This window comes from Macaca fascicularis, chromosome 7, assembly GCF_037993035.2.
Source record: "Macaca fascicularis isolate 582-1 chromosome 7, T2T-MFA8v1.1".
In the NCBI taxonomy this organism is placed as follows: Eukaryota; Metazoa; Chordata; class Mammalia; order Primates; family Cercopithecidae; genus Macaca; species Macaca fascicularis.
The window spans coordinates 35941987-35966698 of NC_088381.1; the positions used below are offsets into that span (position 1 = coordinate 35941987).

General features: G+C 40.7%; 1 protein-coding gene across 29 annotated transcripts in view; it reads left to right on the forward strand.

Annotated features, from left to right (window-relative positions):
- Positions 1 to 24712, forward strand: part of FAM81A (family with sequence similarity 81 member A) — a 122416-nt gene that overhangs the window by 54547 nt on the left and 43157 nt on the right. The gene's annotated exons all lie outside the window — the stretch shown is intronic.

Consider the following 24712-nt stretch of genomic DNA (forward strand, 5'->3'; position numbering starts at 1 on the left):
TGAATAATAGATATATGGCTAGATTAAGGAAAACTTTTGTTTCCTATGATGGAGATTATATCTGAATTATGCTTCCTAAAATTAAACCTCATTTCTTTTTTTTTCCATTGTCAGATTTGTATTTATTTATTTTAATGGCTTTATTGAGCTATAACGTAAATGTCACAAAAAGTGTAAAATTAAATGATTTTTAGTAAATTTATAAAATTGTGCAACCTCAACACAATTCAATTTTAGGACACTACCATCATCTTCCCAAAATTCGCATAAGCCTGTTTGCAGTCAAGTCCTACTTCTACCCCAGTCCCAGGCAACCACTCATCTACTTTCTGTCTCTAGAAATTGGTCTTTTCCAGACAGTTCATGTAAATGGAAACCTTACAATATGAGGTCTTTCGCTTCTGGCTTCTTTCTTTCTTTTTTTTTATTTGTTTGTTTTGTTTGTTTGTTTGTTTTAGTTTTGAATGCAGTTGTGCAATAGTGGCTCACTGAAGCCTTGACCTCCCAGGCTCAACCAATCCTCCTATGTCGGCCTCCCAAGTAGCTGGGACTACAGGTGTGCACTATCACGCTCAGCTAATTTTTGTATTTTTAATATTACAAGGTCCATCCATAATGTAGTATTTTTTTTAGAGACATAGTCTCACTATGTTGCCCAGGCAGGGCTTGAACTCCGGGGCTCAAGTGATCTGTCTGCCTCAGCCTCCCAAAGTGCTGGGATTACAGATGTGAGCCACTGTACAGCCTGTCCTCTCTCATTTAGCATAATCTTTCTGCGGTTCAGACATATCCTAGCATGTATCATATTCCTTTTTATGTCTGAGTAATATTCTATTTTCTGGATATACCACATTGTATTTATCTATTCAGGAACTGATGGACATTTGGATTGTTTCCAGTTCTTAGCTTTTATGAGTAAAGCTGCTATGAACACTTGTGACAGGTCTTTGATGTAAAAATATGTCTTTATTTCTCTTGAGTAAATTACTAGGAGTAGAATTTCTGGGTCTTATAGTGAGCTTATATTTAACTTTTTAAAACATAGTCAAATAATTTTCCAAAGTGGCTATAACATTTTACAATCCCATAAGCAATATATGAAGGTTCCAGTTTCTCTAGCCCTCAGCAATACTTGGCATTATCTTTTTTTATTGTAGTCATTCTAATGGATGTGTAGTGGTATCTCATTATGGTTTAAATTTGTATTTTCCTAGTAACTAATGATCTTGAACGCCTTTTTGTATGCTTATTGATCATTTGTATGTCTTTGTTGGTGAAATGTCTAAGTCTTCTACCCATTTTTTAAAAATTAGATTTTCTTCATTGTGGGAAAAAAGCTACCATTTTAACCATTTTAAGTGTACAATCTAATGACATTAAGTACATTCACAATGTTGGGCAATCATTATTACTGTCTATTTCCAAAAGGTTTCCATCATCCCAAACTGAGACGTTGTTCCCATTAAAAAGTAACCCCCCACTCCACTTTCCCCTCAGCCCCTGGTGACATCTATTCTATTTTCTGTCCTTATGAATTTACTTATTCTAGCTACTTCATATAAGTGGAATCAGACAATAATTTATCCTTTTGTGTCTGAATTTTCTCACTTAGCATAATGATTTCAAGGTCCATCCATAATGTAACAGGTATCAGAACTCATTTTTACATTGGGTTATTTGTCATATTATTGATAACTTATGCAAGTTTTTATGTAGTTTGGATACAATTCCCTTTTCAGATATGTGATTTACAAATATTTTCTCCCATTCTGTGACTTATATTTTCATTTTTGTAATAGTGTGTCTTTTGAAGTATGAGCATTTTTAGTTTTAATGAAGTCTAATATCAATTTTTTTCTTTAATGGTTTATTCTTTTGGTGTTGTGTCTTTACAACTATTTGCTTGTTATCTCAAGGTCACAAAGATTTTCCCCTATGTTTAATTCAAGATTCTTAGTTTATGCACTTAGGTCTGTGAACTATTTTGAACTAATTTTTGTATATGGTGTGAGGTAAGGGTCTAAGTTAATTTTTTTTCATCTTGCTATCCTAGGAAAATCTATCCTTCTCCCATTTGTCCTTTTGTTGAAAATCAATTGACCAAAAAATATAAGGGTTTATTTCTGGATTCCACTGATCTGTATGATTTTCTTAATGTCAATACCACATTGTCTTGATTTCTAGTTTTAGAGTATATTTTTGAAATAAGGTAATATAAGTTATCCAACTATGTTCTTTTTAAAAGGTATTTTTGGGCTAGTCTATGTCCTTTGCATTTTCAATTAAATTTTAGGATTAGCTTATCAGTTTATATTAAAAAGGTGACTTTGATAGACATTGCTTTGCATGTATAGATTTTAAAAAGGCTGGGTGCAGTGGATCACACTTGTAATCTCAGCACTTTGGGAGAGAGAAGTAGGAGAATCACTTGAGCCCAGGAATTTGAGACCAGCCTGAGCAACATAGTGAGACCCTATCTTTCTCTAAAATAATAATAACAATAATAATAAAAACAAATAATGTATAGATCCATTTGGGGAGAGTTGCCATCTTAATACTGTGCCTGATTGTTCAAGGAACCAACTTTTGGTTTTATTAATTTTGTCAGATGTTTTTGTTTTTGTTACTAATTTTAAAATTTTAAAATTAACAGACAATAATTATATATATTATTGGGGTACATAGTGATGTTTCAATACATCTAATATGCAGTGACCAGATCAAGGTAATTTTGTGTCCTTTAACAAATTGCTGTATCTCCTTCCCTTCCCCCTACCCATCCCATCCTCTAGTATTCTCTATTCTAATTTTTACTTCTTTGAGATCAACTTTTTTTAGCTTTCACATATGAGTAAGAACATGCAGTGTTTAACTTTCTGTTCCTGGCTTATTTCACATAACATAATGTCCTGCTGTTCTATCTGTGTTGCTGCAAAAGACAGAATTTTGTTCTTTTTTATGGCTGATAGTATTCCATTGTATATATATATATACCACATTGTCTTTATCCATTCATCCATTGTTGGACACCTAGGTTTGACTCCATATCTTGGCTATTACAAATAGTGCTGCAATAAACATGGGGGTGCAGATGTCTCTTCAATATACTGATTTCCTTTCCTTTGGATAAATTCCCAGTAGTGGGATTGCTGGATCATATGGTAGTTCTATTTGTAGTTTTTTGAGGAACCTCCATACTTTTCTCCATAGTGGCTGTACTAGTTTACATTCCCGCCAACAGTGTATAAGAGCTCCCTTTTCTCTGCATACTTGCCAGCATGTGTTACTTTTTGTGTTTTGGCAATAGCCGTTATAACTGGAGTGAGATGATACTTCATTGTGATTTTGATTTGCATTTCCCTGATAGTGATATTGGGCCTTTTTCCATGTATTTGTTTGCCATTTGTATGTCTTCTTTTGATAAATATTTGTTCAAATCATTTACCCATTTAAAAAATTGCATATTTTTTGCTGTTGAGATGTTTGAGTTCCTTCTGTATTCTGGATACTAATCTTATTGGATGAATAGTTTGCAGGTAATTTTCTCCCATCCTGTAGGTTGTATTTTCACTTTGTTGATTGTTTCCTTTACTGTGCAGAAGCGTTTTTGTTTGATATAATCCATTTGTTTATTTTTGCTCTTGTTGCCTGTGCTTTTGAGGTCTTTTTTTTTTTTTTTTTTTTTTGAGACGGAGTCTCGCTCTGTCGCCCAGGCTGGAGTGCAGTGGCCGGATCTCAGCTCACTGCAAGCTCTGCCTCCCGGGTTTACGCCATTCTCCTGCCTCAGCCTCCCGAGTAGCTGGGACTACAGGCGCCCGCCACCTCGCCCGGCTAGTTTTTTGTACTTTTTAGTAGAGACGGGGTTTCACCATGTTAGCCAGGATGGTCTCGATCTCCTGACCTCATGATCCGCCCGTCTCGGCCTCCCAGAGTGCTGGGATTACAGGCTTGAGCCACCGCGCCCGGCCAGGTCTTCTTAATAAAATCTTCTCCTAGACCAGTGTCGTGAAGTGTTTCCCCTATGTTTTCTTCTATTAGTTTTATCATGTCGGGCCTTACATTTAGGTCTTTTGCCCATTTGGAGTTTGTTTTTGTCCAGGGTGGGGTGGGGGGGCCCTAGTTTAATTCTTCTGCATATGGATGTCCAGTTTTCCAAGCACCGTTTGTTGAAGATTTGTCTTTTCCTCAATGAGTGTTCTTGGCACCTTTGTCCAAAATCAGATGGCTGTAGATACGTGGATTAATTTTAGGTTCTCTTTTCTGTTCTATTGTTCTATGTGTCTGTTTTTATGCCAGTACAATGCTGTTTTGGTTACTACAACTATGTAGTGTATTTTAAGGTCTGGTAGTGGATGCTTCTGGCTTTGTTCTTATTTATTTATTTATTTATTTATTTATTGAGATAGAGTCTCACTCTTTTGCCCAGGCTAGAGTGCAGTGGCATGATATTGGCTCACTGCAACCTCAGCCTCCCAGGTTCAAGTGTTTCTCCTGCCTCAGCTTCCCAAGTAGTTGAGATTATAGGCACATGTCATCACGCCAGGCTAATTGTCATATTTTTAGTAGAGACAGGGTTTCATCATGTTGACTAGGCTGGTCTCCAACTCCTGACCTCAGGTGATCCACCCATCTTGGCCTCCCAAAGTGCTGGGATTACAGGCGTGAGCCACTGCGCCCAGCCCTAGCTTTGTTCTTTTTGTTCAGGGTTGCTTTGGCTATTTGGGGTCTTTTGTGGTTCCATAGAAATTTTAGGGGTTATGGTTGGGCGCAGAGAACATCCTTTTTTTTTTTCTTTTCTTTTCTTTTCTTTTTTTTAATTATACTTTAAGTTCTAGGGTACATGTGCACAATATGCAGGTTTGATACATAGGTATACATGTGCCATGTTGGTTTGATGCACCCATCAACTCATCATTTACATTAGGTATTTCTCCTAATGCTATTCCTCCCACAGCCCTCCACCCACTGACAGACGCCGGCGTATGATGTTCCCCTCCCTGTGTCCAAGTGATCTCATTGTTCAGTTCCCACCTATGATTGAGAACATGCGGTGTTTGATTTTCTGCCCTTGTGATAGTTTGCTGAGAATGATGGTTTCCAGTCTCATCCATGTCCCTGCAAAGGACATGAACTCATCCTTTTTTATGGCTGCATAGTGCCCCATGGTGTATATGTGCCACATTTTCTTAATCCAGTTTATCATTGATGGACATTTGGGTTGGTTCCAAGTCTTTGCTCTTGTGAATAGTGCTGCAATAAACATATATGTGCATGATTTATCGTAGCATGATTTGTAATTCTTTGGGTATATACCCAGTAATGGGATTGCTGGGTCAAATGGTAATTCTAGTCCTAGATCCTTGAGGAATCGCCACACTGTCTTCCGCAATGGTTGAACTAATTTACACTCCCACCAACAGTGTAAAAGTGTTCCTATTTCTCCACATCCTCACCAGCATCTGTTGTTTCCTGACTTTTTAATGATTGCCATTCTAACTGGTGTGAGATGGTATCTCATTGTGGTTTTGATTTGCATTTTTCTGATGACCAGTGATGATGAGCATTTTTTCATGTGTCTGTTGGCTGCATAAATGTCTTCTTTTGAGAAGTGTCTGTTCATTTCCTTTGCCCACTTTTTGATGGGGTTGTTTTTTTCTTGTAAATTTGTTTGAGTTCTTTGTAGATTCTGGATATTAGCCCTTTGTCAGATGGGTAGATTACAAAAATTTTCTCCTATTTTGTAGGTTGCCTCTCCACTCTGATGGTAGTTTCTTTCGCTGTGCAGAAGCTCTTTAGTTTAATTAGATCCCATTTTTCTATTTTGGCTTTTGTTGCCATTGCTTTTGGTGTTTTAGTCATGAAGTCCTTGCCCATGCCTATGTCCTGAATGGTATTGCCTAGGTTTTCTTCTAGGGTTTTTAGGGTTTTAGGTCTAACATTTAAGTGTTTAATCCATCTTGAATTAATTTTTGTATAAGGTGTAAGGAAGGGATCCAGTTTCAGCTTTCTACGTATGGCTAGCCAGTTTTCCCAGCACCATTTATTAAATAGGGAATCCTTTCCCTGTTTCTTGTTTTTGTCAGGTTTGTCAAAGATCAGATGGTTGTAGATGTGTGGTGTTATTTCTGAGGCCTCTGTTGTGTTCTATTGGTCTATATCTCTGTTTTGGTACCAGTACCATGCCGTTTTGGTTACTGAAGCCTTGTAGTATAGTTTGAAGTCGGGTAGCGTGATGCCCCCAGCTTCGTTCTTTTTGCTTAGGATTATCTTGGCAATGCAGGCTGTTTTTTGGTTCCATATGAACTTTAAAGTAGTTTTTTCCAGTTCTGTGAAGAAAGCCATTGGTAGCTTGATGGGGATGGCATTGAATCTGTAAATTACCTTGGGCAGTATGGCCATTTTCATGATATTGATTCTTTCTGTCCATGAGCATGGAATATTCTTCCATTTGTTTGTGTCCTCTTTTATTTCATTGAGCAGTGGTTTGTAGTTCTTCCTTGAAGAGGTCCTTCACATCCCTTGTAAGTTGGATCCCTAGGTATTTTATTCTCTTTTCTGTAATTGTGAATGGGAGTTCACTCATGATTTGGCTCTCTGTTTGTCTGTTAATAGTGTATAGGAATGCTTGTGATTTTTGCACATTGATTTTGTATCCTGAGACTTTGCTGAAGTTGTTTATCAGCTTAAGGAGATTTTGGGCTGAGACAATGGGGTTTTCTAAATATACAATCATGTCATCTGCAAACAGGGACAATTTGACTTCCTCATTTCCTAACTGAACACCCTTTATTTCTTTCTTTTGCCTGATTGCCCTAGCCAGAACTTCCAACACTATGTTGAATAGGAGTGGTAAGAGAGGGCATCCTTGTCTTGTCCCAGTTTTCAAAGGAAATGCTTCCAGTTTTTGCCCATTCAGTATGATATTGGCTGTGGGTTTGTCATAAATAGCTCTTCTTATTTTGAGATACATTCCATCAGTACCTAGTTTATTGAAAGTTTTTAGCATGATGGGCTGTTGAATTTTGTCAAAGGCCTTTTCTGCATCTATTGCGATAATCAGGTGGGTTTTTGTCATTGGTTCTGTTTGTGTGATGGATTAAGTTTATTGATTTGCGTATGTTGAACCAGCCTTGCATCCTAGGGATGAAGCCAACTTGATTGTAGTGGATAAGCTTTTTGATGTGCTGCTGGATTCAGTTTGCCAGTATTTTATTGAGGATTTTCACACTGATGTTCATCAGGGATATTGGCCTAAAATTCTCTTTTTTTGTTGTGTCTCTGCCAGGCTTTGGTATCAGGATGACATTGGCCTCATACAATGAGTTAGGGAGGATTCCCTTTTTTTCTATTGATTGGAACAGTTTCAGAAGGAATGGTACCAGCTGCTTTTTGTACCTCTGGTAGAATTCAGCTGTGAATCAGTCTGGTTGTGGACTTGTTTTGGTTGGTAGCCTATTAATTATTGCCTCAATTTCAGAGCCTATTATTGGTCTATTCAGAGATTCAACTTCTTCCTGGTTTAGTCTTGGGAGGGTGTATGTGTCCAGGAATTTATCCATTTCTTCTAGATTCTCTATTTTATTTGTGTAGAGGTGTTTATAGTATTCTCTGATGGTAGTTTGTATTTCTGTGGGATAGGTGGTGATATCCCCTTTATCATCTTTTATTGCGTCTATTTGATTCTTCTCTCTTTTCTTCTTTATTAGTCTTGCTAGCAGTCTATCAATTTTGTTGATTTAAAAAAAAAAAAAAAAACAGCTCCTGGATTCATTGATTTTTTTGAAGGGCTTTTTGTGTCTCTATGTCTTTCAGTTCTGCTCTGATCTTAGTTACTTTTTGCCTTCTGCTAGCTTTTGAATTTGTTTGCTCTTGCTTCTCTGGTTATTTTCACTGTGATGTTAGGGTGTCAATTTTAGATCTTTTCTGCTTTCTCTTGTGGGCATTTAGTGCTATAAGTTTCTGTCTAGACACTGCTTTAAATGTGTCCCAGAGATTCTGGTACATTATATGTTTGTTCTCATTGGTTTCAAAGAACATCTTTATTTCTGCCTTCAGTTTGTTATTTACCCAGTAGTCATTCATGAGGAAGTTGTTCAGTTTCCATGTAGTTGTGCAGTTTTGAGTGAGTTTCTTAATCCTGGGTTCTAATTTGATTGCACTGTTGTCTGAGAGACAGTTTGTTGTGATTTCTGTTCTTTTACATTTTCTGAGAAGTGCTTTACTTCCAATTATGTGGTCAATTTTAGAATAAGTGCAATGTGGTGCTGAGAAGAATGTATATTCTGTTGATTTGGGGTGGAGAGTTCTGTCAATGTCTATTAGGTCTGCCTGTTGCAGAACTGAGTTCAGGTCCTGGATATCCTTGTTAACCTTCTGTCTCGTTGATCTGTCTAATATTTACAGTGGGGTGTTAAAGTCTCCCATTATTATTGTGTGGGAGTCTAAGTCTCTTTGTAGGTCTCTAAGGACTTGCTTTATGAATCTGGGTGCTCCTGTATTGGGTGCATGTATATTTATGATAGTTAGCTCTGCTTGTTGAATTGATCCCTTTACCGTTACGTAATGGCCTTCTTTGTCTGTTTTGATCTTTATTGGTTTAAAGTCTGTTTTATCAGAGACTAGGATTGTAACCCCTGCTTTTTTTTTTTGCTTTCCATTTGCTTGGTAGATCGTCCTCCATCCCTTTATTTTGAGCCTATGTGCATCTTTGCACATGAGATGGGTCTCCTGAATACAGCACACTGATGGGTCTTGACCCTTTATCCAATTTGCCAGTCTATGTCTTTTAATTGGGGCATTTAGCCCACTTACATTTAAGGTTAATATTTTATTATGTGTCGGTTTGATCCTGTCATCATGATGTTCGCTGGTTATTTTGCCTGTTAAATGATGCATTTTCTTCACAGCATCAATGGTCTTTACATTTTGGCATGTTTTTGCAGTGGCTGGTACTAGTTGTTTCTTTCCATGTTTAGTGCTTCCTTCAGGAGCTCTTGTAAGGCAGGCCTGGTGGTGACAAAATCTCTCAGCATTTGCTTGTCTGTAAAGGATGTTATTTCTCCTTCACTTGTGAAGCTTAGTTTGGCTGGCTATGAAATTCTGGGTTGAAAATTCTTTTCTTGAAGAATGTTGATTATTGGCCCCCACTCTCTTGTGGCTTGTGGGATTTCTGCTGAGAGATCCACTGTTAGTCCTGTGGACTTCCCTTTGTGGGTAACTCGACCTTTCTCTCTGACTGCCCTTAACACTTTTTCCTTCATTTCAACCTTGGTGAATCTGACAATTATGTGTCTTGGGGTTGCTCTTCTTAAGGAGTATCTTTGTGGTGGTCTCTGTATTTCCTGAATTTGAATGTTGGCCTGCCTTGCTAGGCTGGGGGAAGTTCTCCTGGATAATATCCTGCAGAGTGTTTTCCAACTTGATTCCATTCTCCCCATCACTTTCAGATACAACAATCAAATGTAGGTTTGGTCTTTTCACATAGTCCCATATTTCGTGGAGGCTTTATTAATTTCTTTTTACTTTTTTCTCTAACCTTGTTTTCTCCCTTTATTTCATTAATTTTATCTTAAATCACTGATACCCCTTCTTCTGCTTGGTTGAATCAGCTGTTGAAGCTTGTGCATGCGTCACAAAGTTCTCGTGCCATAGTTTTCAGCTCCATCAGGTCACTTAAGGTCTTCTCTACACGGTTTATTCCAGTTAGCCATTCGTCTGATCTTTTTTCAAGATTTTTAGCTTCCTTGTGATGAGTTGGAACATCTTCCTTTAGCTCAGAGAACTTTGTTATTACCGACTTTCTGAAGCCTACGCTGTCAACTCGTCAAAGTCATTCTCCGTCCAGCTTTGTTCCATTGCTGGCGAGGAGCTGCAATCCTTTGGAGGAGAAGAGGTGCTCTGAGTTTTAGAATTTTCAACTTTTCTGCTCTGGTTTCTCCCCATCTTTGTGGTTTTATCTACCTTTGGTCTTTGATGTTGGTGACCTACAGATGGGGTTTTGGTGTAGATGACCTTTTTGTTGATGTTGATGCTATTCCTTTCTGTTTGTTAGTTTTCCTTCTAACAGTCAAGTCCCTCAGCTGCAGGTCTGTTGGAATTTGCTGGAGTTCCACTCCAGACCCTGTTTGCCTGGGTATCACCTGCAGAGGCTGCAGAACAGCAAATATTGCAGAACAGCAAATATTGCCACCTGATCCTTCCTCTGGAAACTTCGTCCTACAGGGGCAGCCGCCTATATGTGGTGTCTGTCAGCCCCTACTGGGAGGTGTCTCCCAGTTAGGCTACATGGGGGTCAGGGACCCACTTGAGGAGGCAGTCTGTCTGTTCTCAGAACTCAAATGCCATGCTGGGAGAACCACTGCTCTCTTCAGAGCTGTCAGACAGGGGCATTTAAGTCTGCAGAAGTTGTCTGCTGCCTTCTGTACCGCTATGCCCTGCCAACAGAGGTGGAGTCTATAGAGGCAGTAGGACTTGCTGAGCTGAGGTGGGTTCTGCCCAGTTTGAGCTTCCCAGCCACTTTGTTTACCTACTTGAGCCTCAGCAATGGTGGACGCCCTTCCCCCAGCCAGGTTGCTGTCTTGCAGATCGATCTCAGACTGCTGTGCTAGCAGTGAGCAAGGCTCCATGGGTGTGGGACCCGCTGAGCCAGGCACGGGAGAGAATCACCTTGTCTGCCAGTTGCTAAGACCTTGGGAAAAGCACAGTATTTGGGTGGGAGTGCCCTGTTTTTTTGGGTAGTCTGTCATGGCTTCCCTTGTCTAGGAAAGGGAAATCCTCTGACCCTTTGTGCTTCCCGGGTGAGGCAACACCCCATCCTGCTTCAGCTCACCCTCTATGCACTGCACCCACTGTCCAACCAGTCCCAATCAGATGAACTAGGTACCTCAGCTGGAAATGCAGAAATCACCTGTCTTCTGCTTCAATCATGCTGGAAGCTGCAGACTGGAGCTGTTCCTATTCAACCATCTTGGAACACCCGTCTTTTTTTTCTTTTTTTGATACAGGGTCTCAGTCTGTCACCTAGGCTGGTATAATGCAGTGGCCCTATTACAGCCTACTGCAGCCTCAACCTCCTGGGCTCAGGTGATTCTTCCACCTCAGCCTCCTGAGTAGCTGGAACTACAGGTGCATGCCACCACACCCAGCTAATTTTTTTGTAGAGACAGGGTTTTGCCATGTTGCCCAGGCTGGTCTTGAACTTCTGGGCTCAAGTGATCCTCCTGCCTCAGCTTCCCAAAGTGGTAGGATTACAGATACGAGTCACCACACCTGGCTGAGAACATACTTTGTACATTTTTAATCTCTTTACATTTTTTGAGACTTGTTTGATGGCCTTCTTATTCTTACTGATTTTCTTTCTTGTTTTATTAGTTATTGAAATATCCAACTCTCATTGCTGAATTGTCTGTTTCTTCTTCCAGTTCTATTGGTTTTTGCTTCATGTATTTGGGCACTGTTGTTAGGCTCATATAAGTTTATAATTGCATATATCTGCCTGATGCATTGACCCTTTGGCTGTAAAAAGTCTCTCTGTGTCTCTTGTAATATTTCTTAAAGTCTGTTTTGTCTGATATCAGTATAGGTATTCCAGCTCCTTTATGGCTACTGTTTGCATAATTCATGTTTTTTTTTTAGAGAGACCAAATCTCTGTCACCCAGGCTGGAGTGCAGTGGTGCAATCATAACTCACTGCAGACTCAAACTCCTGGGCTCAATTGATTCTCCCACTTCAGCTTCTGAGTAGCTGAGACTGCAGACATGTGCTACCATGCCCTGCTAATTTTTCTTATTTTTATTTTTTGTAGAGATGAGGTGTTGCTGTGTTGCCCAGGGTGGTCTTGAACTCCTGCCTCTGCCTCCCAAAGTGCTGGGATTATAGGCATGAGGCACTGTACCTGGTCTCTTTTTTTTGATAATTCTCACCAAGCTTGTGCCTCTTGGCTCTGGCCTATGTATATAGTTATCAGATTTCACTGTTCTTTGAGATTCTCGCATATGTTTACTAAGGACAAGGATTCACTTGTAATTATATCCTAATTAAAGTGCATTTGTCTTCAGGGTTCTAAGAGTTCTAGTGTATACTTCTTATGATGTTTAAAGAAAACAACTGTGTATTTGTTAGTAAGACAGTGCAATGGATCTTTGTGGCTTTGGTGACTTATGGTATCCATTCCGATTTCTTTTGGTCACAGCAATTTGATTTCTCTTGGGATTTACCTTTCTTTCATTGAGTACAGACTGGGATGGCTAATAATCAGATTGCCTTTCCCCCTTTTTAGCTAAAGGGGTTGGGGCCCATAACTCAGGCCAGAGCACTGAGACCCTCCCTTCCTGGAATTTAAAACCTGAGCAGGCTGGGCTGGGCGCAGTGGCTCATACCTGTAATCCCAGCACTTTGGGAGGCCAAGGTGGGAGGATTTGTTGAACCTGGGAGGTCGAGGCTGCAGTGAGCCATGGTCATGCGAGTGTACTCCAGCATGCGTGACAGAGGGAGATGCTACATTGAAAACTAAAACCAAACCAAGCCAAACCAAAACAAAAACCTGAGCAGGCTGATTCCAAGACTGGAAATGGCCATAGTACCTTCCTTGCAGCCACTTTGCCTGCGGGATACTGGCTAGTAGTTCCTGCTGCTTGAACCTCAGGAAATACTCTTTGTATCTCCTTCCCAACCTGCATAACCCAGCTTCCCTGTTGATTGTGTGCTCCTTTCCCCATTCCTTTTCTTTTTCTTTTCTTTTTTTTTTTTTTTTTTTAATGTTTTCTGGAGACAGGGTCTGGCTGTCATCCAGGCTCAAGTGCAGTGGTATGATCATAGGTCACTGAGGCCTCTGAACTCCTGGGTTCAATTGATCCTCCCACCTCAGCCTCCTGAGGAGCTGAGACTATAGGCACAGGCCACCATGCCCAGCTACTTATTTTATTTTTTGTAGAGACAGGAGTCTTGCTGCGTTGTCCAATAATTTCCATTTGCCCCCTTAAGTTAGTCAGGTCCAATTACCTGCAACTAAAGAAGTAGAACAACCTCAGAGGAACGTAGAAAGTTTACAAAATTGCTGTAAATAATGTACTTGTCTTTGGAAGCTGGTATCTATATTAAGAATGATCTTTACAGTTTTATTTTTGGGTGCTGAGTCAGTTTTATCCCAGAGGCTAAAAACTAAGCAACCCTAAGTTGACAACTGTACAAAATTGAAGAACCCCAACTTGAACATTTCAGTTTTGAAAGGGATTTCAGATTCATCAAGAGACTGATAGCTCTGCTGCACCTAAATCTAATGACAGGTAAAATCCAAGTGATGGGGATCAATAAGAATTCTCAGGTTCCCATCCCCTCAACCACTGGCAAAGAAGTACAGTAGGCCCCCTTATCTGTGGCTTCACTTTCCGCAATTTCAGTTACCTGTGGCCAACCATGATCTGGAAATATTAAAGGAAAATTCCATAAATAAACAATTGATAAGTTTTAAATTGTGTGCCATTCTGAGTAGCATGATGAAATCTCTCACTCCCCAGCCTGTGTGGGATGTGAATCCCTCCTTAGTTCACACTGTATATGCTACCTACCTGTTAGTCACTTAGTAGATATCTTGATGATCAGATCAAAGAAACATAGTATATGTAGGGTTTGGTACTATCTGCAGTGTCAGGCATCCACAGGAAGTCTTGGAACGTGTCCCCTTCAGATAAGAGGGGGCTAAGGTATGTTACAAAAAATACAAACTTCCACCATGCTTCGTATTAGAAAATAGTGTTACTTCCCCATTCTTAGAATACCCAGCACTTTCCTGTGGGAACTCAGCTCTGTTCCCTTTGCTTATGGGGGTAGGGGAAGACTAGAGATGAGAGTCAGTCTATTCTGACGTTACCGTCCCCATCCAGGTAAAAGCACCGTATAACTCTACCCTTAGGAAATCCTCGTCTTAATTTTTTCTGTCAACGTAAGAGGTGATAGTGTTTTAGCTGCAACTGCCAGATCCAGGGAATAATTTCCCGTTTGGTAGCTGCCATGTACTACTCCAATGGCCAGAACCACTTTATTTTATTTTATTTTTTTAGAGACAAGGTCTTGCTATGTTTCCCAGGCTGGTCTTGAACTCCTGGGCCCAAGCAGTCCTCTCACCTTGGGCTCCCAAAGTGTTGGGATTATAAGCATGAGCCATAGTGCCCAGCCAGAGCCACTTTAAATACATAATTTCCAACTTCAGCTGGGCCACTGACGCTATTTAACAGTTTCATTCTAGGAAGCCCTCCTTGTCAGTTCCTCTCATGCTCCCAGTTTCCTTTCCCTCAGTGTATCCTGAACACCTAACTCATGCCACTGTTACTATAGCATTTATTGAATAGGACTGACATTGTTTCTTTACAAGCCTCTCAAAAAGAGAGGAACCTTGTCTTACTCATCTTTGCATTGTCTAGTACAATATTTGGAGTAAAATGCTATGAATGCTGTCATAGTATATTTGTGTTGCTATAACAAAATACCTGAGATTGGGTAATTTATAAAGAACAGAAATTTATTTCTCACAGTTCTGGAGGCTGGGAAGTCCAAGCCCAAGGCACTGGCACTTGGCATCTGGTAAGGTCTTCTTGCTGCATCCTCACATGGCAGGTGGAAGGGCAAGAATGACGAATCCTGTGTCCTCACATTGCAAAAAGATTGAACAGAGTGGACCCCCTCCCACAAACCCTTTTTATAAGGGCCCCAGTCCATTCAGGGTAGAGCCCTCATAACTTAATCACCTCCCAAAATACCAAGCCTCTTAATACCACCACAATGGAGATTAAGTTCAACATGATTTTTGGAGGGGGCACCATCATTCAAACCTCAGCAAATACTTATTAAGTGAATAAATGCCCAATACAGAGTGAAGCCAGTTGTAGATATGCTGGTAGCAAAAAGGACTAGAAGAGACTGAAGTTATCAATGCAAAGAGCATCCTTTTCAGATAGGCTGAGTGAAGTGGCCTGAAGTATCAAGGCCAGTTAGCGGCAGTGCTGAGAATAAACCCATGTGGTAAAACTCCAAAAATATGCTCTTTTCTACTTTACCTTTTGGAAGCTCTTCTAGAACCTAATCTTCTATAATCGACTCTCAGATGTGACAGGCTGTGCTGTTCAGCCATTCTTTGCTTTCTGAGTTTCAGGGAGAACTTGTTTATGAAACTAGATAATTCTAGCTTTATTTCTCACTGAGTTCTCCCCTGACCCATCTTTGCTTTGACGAGAGTTCACTTGAATTGCTTCGATAATCGGGTTTATCAAAAAAACTACCTAAGGAATCTAAAGTCATCAATTGTTTAGACTTCTGCTAATTAATTTTTCCCCAATTTTTTTTTTTTTTTTTTTTTTTGAGACAAGGTCTCACTCCCTCACCCAGGCTGGAGTGCAGTTGTGTGATCTCAGTTCACTGCAACCTCCACCTCCTGGGTTGAAGTGATTCTTATGCCTCAGCCTCCTGAGTAGCTGGAATTTCAGGCACACCACCACACCTGGCCAATTTTTGTATTTTTAGCAGAGACAGGGTTTCACTGTGTTGGCCAGGCTGGTCTTGAGCTCCTGACCTCAAGTAACCCACCAGTCTTGGCCTCCCAAAGTGCTGGAATTATAGGCATGAACCATCACCATCACGGCTGGCCTAAACATGTTTCTTTAAGATGATTTTTGAAAAATTTACAATGCAGTGAGAAAGTCATTTCAATTTTGCTGTTTTCCCAACATCCAGAAACACATTTTATGTAATGGTTATTCTTGCCTTAACCAGACAGCACTCTTTTATATTTACATATATTTTTGGAGTGTGCAATTTTGCAAGTGATGATTTCCATGATAGACAGGGAAAACTGAGTAAAATCTAAATTTGGCAAAAAATTTAGTTTGTATTTGAGTGTTTACTTTTTTTATAACTGGTAGTAACTATATATAATGACAAAGTAACAACAACGAAGTTTAGAAATTTACGACTCCAATGTGAAACACTAATTATATTGATTTATATGTATTATGAACCTAAGTATGTCTACCTAAACATATTAGGATGCTTGATGACAGATCAGAATTGCTGTCTTATAGCCAAAGTTCATTAAAATAAAATCATGATTGTCTTAGTTTAGGCTGCTATGACAAATTACCATAGATTGGGTAGCTAAAGCAACAGAAATTTCTTTCTCATGATTCTGGAGACTGGGAAGTCCAAGATCAAAATGCTGGTAGATCCAGTGTCTGGTGAGACCCCCTGCTTTCTGAATTGTAGATGGTTGTCTTTTTGTATCCTTACATGGCAGAGAGCAGAGAGCAGAAGCAAGACCTTCTTTTAAGGTACTAATCCCAGCCATGAGGATTCTACCCTCATGACCTAATCACCTTTTACAGGCCCCACCTCCTAATACCATCACATTAAAGGTTAGGAGTTTAACATACAATTTTCTTTTTTTTTTTTTTAGACTGGGTCTTGCGCGGTCATTCAGGCTGGAATGCAGTGGTACGGTCATGGCTCACTGCAGCCTCAACCTCCTGGGCTCAAGTAGTCCTCCTGCCTTGGTCTCCCAAAGTGCTGGGATTACAGGCATGAGCCACCACGCTTGGTCAACATGTGAATTTTTGGAGGACACAAACATTCAGTCCATAACAATGATGTAGAGTAAAAATTAAAAAGTACTGAAAGGAAGTCTTCATTTATAAGTAATATAAAAATCGGCACCAGGCACAGTGGCTCATGCCTGTAATCCCAGCACTTTGGGAGGCCAAGGTGGGTGGATCACTTAAAGTCAGGAGTTCGAGACCAGCCTGGCCAACATGGTGAAACCCCATCTCTCCTAAAAAAAATATATATATAAGAATTAGCTGGGCCTGATGGCGTGTACCTGTAATCCCAGCTAATTGGGAGGCTGAGACAGGAGAATTGTTTGAACCTGGGAGGTGGAGGTTGCAGTGGGCCAGGATCATGCCACTGCACTCCAGTCTAGGTGACAGAACAAGACTCCATCTCTAAATAAATAAAAAAATAAATAGGGAGAGTGGGCATAATATAAAACTGATACTTGGCCTGGTGCGGTGGCTCACGCCTATAGTCCCAGCACTTTGGGAGGCCAAGGTGGGCAGATCACAAGGTCAGGAGTTCGAGACCAGTCTGGTCAACATGGTGAAACCCCATCTCTACTAAAAATACAAAAATTAGCTGGGCGTGGTGGTGGGCACCTGTAATCCCTGCTACTCGGGAGGCTGAGGCAGGAGAATCATTTGAACCTGGGAGGCGGAGGTTACAGTCAGCTGATTTTGTGCCACTGCCCTGTAGCCTAGGTGACAGAGTGAGACTCTAACCCCAAAAAGAAAACAAAACAAAAGCAAAAACAACAAAACAAAGAACAAAATAACTTGATACTTGTAGTATCAGTTTTAAAGCAGAGGTATGAAGATATTTAAATTGTATTTCAATGATGCAGAAGGTGTATTTTTTATTTAGAGATTCTTGATGAATATCTTCTGTAAATTGCCTGGGTTTTTATTATTATTATTATTATTATTATTATTATTATTGCTGGTTTATAGCTGTTTTTCAGTTCACGCAGTAAAATTTTACTGGGTTATTTGATTTTTTTAGAGTCATCCCTCAGGTGAATTTATATTACAGAAGTAAAGTTGAAGCCATTCTTAAGATGTGGAACTTACTCCTAGATCCTGATAGAACTAGTCAAATTGAGATATATTAACACTGTATCTTGGCAAATTTGCCTAGATAAGTCTTTATGATTTTCTATCATGTGACTCTGAACAGTTATACACTGGAAAAAAAGTAAAATATATTATCAAACCATTACCCTATGTGATCCTCAAGAGCTAGAACAAAGTCTTAATGTTTCTATTTTTAACACCTACCAATGTCTAAGACATAGTAGGAGCTCAATAAATGTTTCATAATCAAAGGCTCTGGGTCTCCTTGCCCCTTCCAGAACCCTATAATTATTGTTCATATTCTTTCAGCAGATTCCAATGTCAAAACAGATGACTCTTGTATACTAGTACACAGTAAGTGCTTGATAAATGTTAAATGGAAAAATTTGTTTTAGTACGTCTCCATCCACAGTCTCTGTTAGCAGTGTGCCTTGTGATATGGAGAAGCTTATCAATTATTTATTCCTCAGAAACTTTCCACAAATGATCATCGTAATGATAAATTTAGAGGAAGTAATATAGTCAACTATGAATTATACATGTCTGAGTTATCCATACTGTCTTTGGCTTAAGCCATTATCACTCCCTGGAAGCCAAGCCCTGGTGAGCAGTCCATGGTCCTTTTATTGGTGGTAAGCTTTCCCTTCCAAGCCAGTTTGATGGCTGGGGGAAGTAGTTTGGACCCCCATGTCTTTTTATGGCTTTAGCTGTGTCTCTGGCCTTTGGGAACCAGGCAGTGGGGTCTGCCACCTGTCTGGTTAGAATCTGCAGACCTACTTTAGTTCCCATGTGCTCAACTTCATGATGTCCTTCTGGCCTGGAATGTTGGCTTTAACCTAGTTGGGTTATGGGAAACTGTATCAAGCCCTCATCTAATTGAATATATCATACATAGTTTACTAGTTTAATAATTTGCAAATGGACTACTGGAGTTTCTGAACTTGAGCGATGAGTGCAGCATTGGGCTTTATTAACATGGCAAAGCAGAGGCGTAGACAGTGATGTTAATATGTAGTTGGACGGACATACAGGATCTTGGTTCAGTGTGCTTCCAGTACTGCCAATGAGGGAAGAGTTTTGGCTACTGGACTTCACGCATTTTACTTAAAAAGAGAATTTCAGCCTGCAGCTCTGTGATTTGGTTCTATTGAAACAGGTATATCAGCAGAGGGGTTTTGGTGATTATCATCCAAATTCATTTTGTTTTCATTCTACCCACTAGATTTGGCTTGTTGTGTGACTTGACTCCGGGGGAGAAGACAGTAAATTGAATGGAATTCGAATATTTGTTCAGTTCTGTTGACAGAGGTTTTTCAATGTAAATTAATAAATTCGTGTTCTGGTGTCTGCTCTGTCTCCAGTACATTTTAGCTTGTCTGAGTCCTCTTTGAGGACCTGATCATGTCTGGGTACCAGAGACTGATAACAGCTCAAATCAAAGGGATTGATAACAGCTTAAACCAAAGACAGGATGGACAGCTAGAGATAGTCTCTAAGCCTTCAACTTGGAAGATCAGATCCTAGAACATGGAGCTAAATTAATTGATAAATCACTCGCGAACCTACTAACAGCCAGGCATTATTAGAGGCGCTGGGGCTGCAGTAATGGCCCAAGCACACAGGCCTCTGGTCTTCTCCCTACTGCACACTTTAGTGGGGTGTACAGGCAGTCAATGCTAAGTAACCAAGGTGATGTTAGCCAATGTCAAGTGCTCTGATGAAAGGATGTGATGGAGAGTGACTGTGTGGCTGTCTTAGAAAGGATGGTGGCCAGGCACAGTGGCTCATGCCTGTAATCTCAGCACTTTGGGAGGCTGAGGCGGGCAGATCACACGGTCAGGAGTTCAAGACCAGCCTGACCAATATGGTGAAACCCTGTCTCTACTAAAAATACAAAAATTAACCAGGTATGGTGGCGCGTGCCTGTAGTCTCAGCTACTTGGGAGGCTGAGGCAGGAGAATCGCTTGAACCTGGGAGGCAGAGGTTGCAATGAGCTGAGATCGCACCACTGCACTCCAGCCTGAGCAACAGAGTGAGACTCCATCTCAAAAGAAAAAAAAAAAAAAAAAAGGATGGTAAGGGAGTAAGGTGACATGTGAACTGAGAATGGAATGACATATAGGGCCAGCCAAGCCAAGGTGGTGGTGTTGAGGGAGGAGACACGAAGGGAGACCACTCCAGAGTGAGGGAAGTGCAGGTTCCAAGGCCATAAACAGGAAGAGGCGGGGCATGTTTAAGGAGCAGAAAGGGGACCAGTGGATGGAGTGTTGTGAGCTGGGGGAAGGGCAGCTCATGAAACTTGAAGGTTGTGATAAGAAGTTTAGAGTCTGGAAATGGGAAGCCATTATTTAGTGTTCAGCCAAGGAATTTAAATAATCCCCTCACACTCTTGGTGCTGGGGCTACATTAGTGAATAAAACACAGATAAAAGCCCTTGTCCTTGTGGATATAGACTGATTTATGTTTGAAAAAGTTCACGCTGGCTGCTTCGTGGAGAAGGATTTTAGGGGAGCAAGAATTGAAGCAGGGAGACAAGTTAGGGGGCTACTTCAGAGTTCAGGGAGAGGCATGGCATGGTGGAGATGGAGAGAAGAGGATGGATTCTGGAGCGATTTTGGAGATGGAGCTGACAGGACTTCCTGCCTATTGGAGGGAGAGACTTCCATCAAATGGTAGAAATGCCAAGAAGGCAATTTGATATATGAGGCTGGAACTGTGGTAAAAAGCTATGTAGGGGAATACTACCTTATAATTCCCTGCTCTGCTGTAGGTGGGCCTTTCTCTAGGTGATTTGAAATTATACTTCCTCATTTCCAAATCCTTCCCAATCTAGGAAGAGTTGGAGAAGGAGGAATATGGAGAGCTGTTTCTTTCCTGGTTCCTGGCAACACTGGCCTGTCTTGGGGGCCTTAGATGTCCCAGGGGATTGGTTGCCTTCACCTTTGCTTAAACAGCATTATACAGCACATTGAGGCTCCCACAGAAGTCCCTATTCCAAGCTGTCTTGGGAAGGGAGATTTTTTAAAGATAGGCCATGTCTTTGAAAAAATAAATGAGGACTTGGGACATCCCTTTTTCAAGGTGGCTAGCTTCTGCTCCATGCTTGTGTAAAGCACGTTTATTATGTGGAACTGGACAATGCACTTTCCACCCTTTGGTTTTTCTTGCTGCAACTGAGCTCCCTGAAGGTATGCCTGATGCCCAGTACACAGTAGGTGTGCAAAAAACAAGTTTCTTAAATTGAATTGAAAACGGAGAATTAATGCCATATATAATGGTGTAATCTTTTTTAAAATAAATGCATCATGATGATACATTGTTCCAAAATGACAAATACAGGAACATTATTGACTTTACAGAGGAATTACTTTTCTAAGTTTTCATTCTAGAATTTATTTAAATAATAAGCCATCTAACACCTTCTGTTTTCATATTACTTTCTAGTAACATGAATACTTTGTTAATGTCAGGTAGAATTCTTTCCTGTATTCTTCAAAGCACTTCTTTCTTAAATTTTTATTCATTTATTTTTTGAGACAGGGTCTTGCTCTGTTGCTCAAGCTGGAGTGCACTGGTGGGAACATGGCTCACTGCAGCCTCTGCTTCCGAGGGTCAAGCGATCCTCTTGCCTCAGCCTCCCGAATAGCTAGGACCAGGGGTGTGCACCACAACTCGTGGCTAATTAAAAAAAAAAAAATGTGTGTAGAGACAGGGTTTCACCATGTTTCCCAGGCTAGTCACAAACTCCTGGGCTCAGGCAATCCTCTTGCCTCGGCCTCCCAAAGTGCTGGGATTACAGGAGTCAGCCACCACACCTGGCCCCAGAGCACTTCTAATGCAATACCTTATTCATCTGCATAAGAATTTGGAGAGTTAAACGGGCTTTTTTATTTCTAAGCATTTTTTTACAGCACATTTTTTTTTCTGGCTATAAAAGTAATGTATGTCCATTGTGGGAAATACAAAAAAAAAAAAAAAAAGAATAAACCATAATCCCACCCTAGAGATAAGTAAAACTTTCACATTCTAGTATTTTACATGCATCTTAATACACAGCTGGAATCCTGTTCCATATTTATTTTCTATGCTTTCTTTTTGCTTAATATGAAATTGTACACACTTTCCCTTGTTGGCTAAAAGCCCTTTGTGAACCTCTGAGTGTTTTTGTGTAATAATGTACCTTGTAAAATACTTGACGTGTGTATCACACTATGAAGACATTTTTATGCATACATTTTTCTTATTATTTCTTTTAATATTAATTCCAAGAACTAGAGTTACTGGGTCAAAGGTTATGAACATTATGAATATATATTTTTTGGCATTGGTCTCCAGAAAAGTTGTACTGGGAAGGGCCAGCTGTGCCTTTTTTTTATTTTATTTTTTATTTTTATTTTTTTTTTTTGAGATGGAGTCTTGCTCTGTTGCCCAGACTGGAGTGCAGTGGCACAATCTCGGCTCACTGCAAGCTCCACCTCCCAGGTTCACACCATTCTCCTGCCTCAGCCTCCCGAGTAGCTAGGATTACAGGTGCCCGCCACCACGCCTGGCTAATGTTTTTGTATTTTTAGTACAGACGGGGTTTCACCGTGTTAGCCAAGATGGTCTCGATCTCCTGACCTTGTGATTGTCGCCCGCCTTGGCCTCCCAAAGTGCTGGGATTACAGGCGTGAGCCACCGCGCCCGGCAGCTGTGCCTTTTTTATTTCTGTTTTTTAGGCAAGCAAAAGATGCTGAAACCTTTTTGATTTTTGATATATTTTTAGCATTATAGATTTAAAATATTTGCTTCTTTAATAAGTGAAAATGCTATTTCTGAGGTTTTAAAAAATAGACTTTATTTTTTTAGAGCATTTTTTTTTTGGTTCACAGCAAAATTGAGCAGAAAGTATACTCTCAGCCCCCACACATGCGTAGCCTCTCCCACTATCAACATCCCACACCAGAGTGATATGTTATAATAGTATGATTTGTACTTCTTGTGTCTTTGCTTACTAGAACGGTTGAACCTTTTTTAAAATGTGTTTTTTAAAGCCCCTTTTTTGTGAATTGCTTTCCATTTTCATTGCTTGGTGATTGAAAAACAACTCAAATGAAATAAGATTGGTTATAGCCTTTGTCATTCCTATAATGTCTGTTTTGTTCTGTTATTTGAGATGGAGTTTTGCTCTCGTTGTCCAGGCTGGAGTGCAATGGCGTGATCTCAGCTCACTACAATCTCCACCTCCTGGGTTTAAGCAATTCTCCTGCCTCAGCCTCCTGAGTAGCTGGGATTACAGGCGCCTGTCACCATACCTGGCTAATGTTTATATTTTTAGTAGAGATGGGGTTTTACCATGTTGGCCAGGCTGGTCTCGAACTCCTGACCTCAGGTGATCCACCTGCCTCAGCCTCCCAAAGTGCTGGGATTATGGGCGCGAGCCACCATGCCCAGCTCTATAGTGTCTAATACAGTGTATTAGGCACTGGGCTCGTTCTCTAGCTTTGGTTTTCTGGGGATGGGGTCCAAGAATTTGCGTGCATAACAAGCCATCTGGGTGAGACTTACGTACCCCAAAGATGTTTGAGAACCACTGGTCTTATGCCTTACTATAGGCAAAGGTTTGCACCTCTACATGGAAAAAGAATAAGTGTTACTTTCTATTGACTCTAACTAATAGGTGTTACTTCCTATTAAGAGAGAGTGCATGAGAGCTTGCCAGCGCCTTCTCATCAGTGGAAGAGTGCCAGAACCACATTAGTCAGATGTGAAGTTGCCTTGCAAGAATGTATTCAGATGACTCACATTTTGTCATTCACAGGTGATTGTAACTAGTTTGTATTCCTCTTCATAGAGCAGGTTCATTGAGAAAAAGCTGGAAGCTACAGAAATAATAGATAGGTCTTGAAATTCTAAATTCTTTCTGGTGAATTTTTTTTTTTTTTTTGACGGAGTCTTGTTCTGTTGCCTAGGCTGGAGTGCAGTGGCACGATCTTGGCTCACTGCAACCTTCGCCTGCTGGGTTCAAGTAATTCTTCTGCCTCAGCCTCCTGAGTAGCTGGGACTACAGGTGTGTGCTATCATGCCCGGCTAATTTTTGTATTTTTAGTAGAGACGGGGTTTCACCATGTTGGTCAGGCTGGTCTCGAACTCCTGACCTTGTGATCCACTCGCTTCGGCCTCTCAAAGTGCTGGGATTACAGGTATGAGCTACTGCGGCCGCCCAGTGAAATTTTCCTTTTTACTGTCAATGCCGCAAGCAGGTTTCCACTAAGGGAAACAGAATATGTACATTCCTAATTTCTTTTTCTTTTTTACTAAGAAGTTTGAAAATCCGGAAGAAAATACACAAGTATTTTCTTTATGTATGTTATACTTCAAAAAAAGAAAAGAAAATATAGTTAAGAAGAGGGAGCACAAAAACAAATTATGTAAGCATAATTACATCTCTACTTGGGCTTTTCCTATTCATTTCCCGCAAATTGTTAGCACATCAGAAACCATCAAAATTCCTAGAAATAAATAGTAACAAGCAGATACCCAGGAATGTAATCTCAAGAAACCCTTGGATTGACGCAGAAGGCAAGAGAAGGTGGTGGTTTAGTGTGCCTGTCTCCATTCTGTTCCCAATCCAGGTGCCACCTTCCTGAACAGTTGGGATAGGCAGGCGGGAAGGCCTGGGGAGCCAGCAGGATCCCATGGTTAGGAGTCTCAGGAGGAGGGTCCAGGCTCACACCTGTGAGTGAGCTTCCCCCATGGAGGGGTGGAGGGGTTGTAGGGTGGGCTTGTTCCCCACTGCCTCTGGGCTGGGAGAGCTGAGGGAATAGGACGTAAAGAGGCATCCTCCTGGTACCTCACCTGGAGACAGGCCCTGTGCTTCCCACTGGCTGCACCACCAGCCCATAAGCCCCTTCCACTGCTCTCAAGACTACCTACTTAAGGCACTCCAGTGAATAGAGAGAGGAAAGTCACATCACATCTAATGGGGCCCGTAGCCACAAGGAGGAAGAATAAGCACTGCCCTTAACACAGGTGCAGATGAAATAGAAAACAGGTAGGCCT